This window comes from Limulus polyphemus, unplaced genomic scaffold, assembly GCF_000517525.1.
Source record: "Limulus polyphemus unplaced genomic scaffold, Limulus_polyphemus-2.1.2 Scaffold542, whole genome shotgun sequence".
Classification (NCBI taxonomy): Eukaryota; Metazoa; Arthropoda; class Merostomata; order Xiphosura; family Limulidae; genus Limulus; species Limulus polyphemus.
The window spans coordinates 11,257-13,435 of record NW_013666152.1 but is presented as its reverse complement, the minus strand read 5'-3'; the positions used below and the strand labels follow the sequence as shown (position 1 = coordinate 13,435).

Genomic DNA, 2,179 nt, shown 5'->3' with positions numbered 1-2,179 from the left:
AACAAGGCTGAATTTTGGGATGTTAACTTCCAAAAATTCGGCTAAGACTATAACTTATAAGTATAACTTATAGTTATACGTTAATTAACAAAAATGGTAACGTTGTCCAACTGTAGTGTTACAATAACTTGACTAAGTTAATAACTCAATAATAACCTACTATTTATAAAGTTCTTAAAACTGCTCTTGTATCACACTTACACTTAAAGTTCAAAGTACAATTACAAATTATTTGAATTTGTACTTCGATTCGAATATCATATTTGTACGTGATTGTAAATTTTCTTATTTTACCTTTTTTAAAGACGAAGCGTTGTATTCCAAAAATAAATAATAAGTAATGTAATATGCCCACTAAAAACTATGTTAACATTAATGGTAAAATAATATTAGTGATTATAATACTAACATTAACACTATTAGTATTACTATAAATTGTATTACTGATGACTTATATAATGACACTAACAAAATGTTAATAATTGTTATGGCTACAGCAGTGCAGGTTATTCTACCCTTTCGAAAAACATAAAATGTCATTATTGATATAAAATTATTGAAAATTAGAGTATTTCGTAAGATATGAAAACTACATTAAACTTAATACCATAAAGAAACATACTTTGTATCATAGGTATATACTATTTTTGTTTAAAATAAATGGCCAAACCCAGCTCAGTTAATAGTACTTTAACAAATACTAACAACCACTTTAATTACTCTACTTCCGTTGTCAACACAGAGCAATTGCCTAATTAAGAGAAAAGCGAGAGATATTCTTTTAAACGCCCTCTTCCGAAATGGGCTGAGTAATAAAATGTAGATGTAAGCAAAAGTTTGTTTGTTTATTGTTAAGCGCAAAGCTACACAATGGTCTGTTTGTGCTTTACCCACTGCGGGTATCAAAGCCCAAATGTAAGCTTTCCGCTAAGTCACCGTGGGCATAAGCAAATGAATATGGTTAGAAGACGTAGTAAATATGTGATATTATAATAATAATGATAATATTTTGTTAATTTTCAAAATTTGTAGTGCTTACTGGAGAGACTGAGACAATTTGTCAGCCAAGTTAACAAAAAATAAAATAAAATACCTTTAATCGCGAGATAACAATAACTACTAATAAGTACTACCAGCCTTATGAAGCCTCATTGGCGAATCTTTGGCTGAAATAATTTATTATTATCTGGAGGGTAAATATATTTTTTATTGTTGCTTTTTTTTTCTAACTTTATTGGGCAAATACTGATAATGATTTAATTACAACCCAATAATCAATACGAATTTCAGCAATAAGAGCGTATAATTAGATTTTTTCAACTACTTCTTGTTCGTTACATGCCACATTTAGAAATCCTTCCAATAACCTGTGCTTAACTTCAAAGCCCACAAGCCGGGTCAGGTGTAGGACTACCTTGGTTAATTATGCCTATCAAATTATGCAGTTTTAAGTCAAAATCAAAGCTCCTATTGTGATATCTGATAATCCTAGATTTCTTGTGGCAACATTTATTTTTACTATACTTTCAAGATATATATATATACCTAGGTAATTCTAATTTGCAAAGATCTCTGTGCCACCAGTCAACTTGAGTATGAGTCACATCCAACGGGGTGATGATGCAGAAACAGGGCCAAGCAAGAACAAATGCTTACAGATTGGCTACTGTGATATGAAACCTTTGTTGAAGATAATGAGTTAACGCAAGTTTAGAATTTTTCACATCCTGTTCACGAGAACTCGAACTAACTTAATAACAGAATTCATGGGAAAAAAATCTACATTCAACTGAATATTACTCTTTAATTAAAGACGCACTCTTTGCAATTTATTTGTTGTAATGTGAAGTTTAGAATATTTAAAAATTGTGACAAGCATTCCCTAAAGATAATGTAGATGTAATCAAAGTTTGTTTGTTTATTGTTAAGCGCAAAGCTACACAATGGTCTATCTATGCTTACCCACTGCGGGTATCAAAGCTCAAATGTAAGCTTTGAAAGCTTTCCGCTATATCTAAATGGTGGCTTTAGTTGATTTGTATACCACTTTACTTCACATTTTCAGTGATTTCTCAAGTTCTCTTTTCAGTAAGATCATTTTATGTCTTACTATTATTTTTACTTAAACCTTTATTCGAAATATTCGTATTGTTACGTCTCTGGTCGTTAGTTAATTTTC

At 30.4% G+C, this 2,179-nt stretch overlaps 1 protein-coding gene across 5 annotated transcripts in view; it reads right to left on the bottom strand.

The window, feature by feature from the left end:
* Positions 1-737, bottom strand: part of LOC106458986 (intersectin-2-like) — a 57,327-nt gene extending 56,590 nt beyond the window's left edge. For 2 of the 5 annotated variants that reach the window (XR_002610486.1, XM_022385362.1), the window contains exon 1: positions 623-737. The gene's annotated coding sequence lies outside the window, so the exon portion shown is untranslated. Of the gene's footprint in view, positions 1-160; positions 206-622 lie in introns of those variants that run through there. The other 3 variants (XM_022385358.1, XM_022385361.1, XM_022385359.1) reach the window with 3 other exon arrangements.
* Between the last annotated feature and the right edge of the window lie 1,442 nt (positions 738-2,179).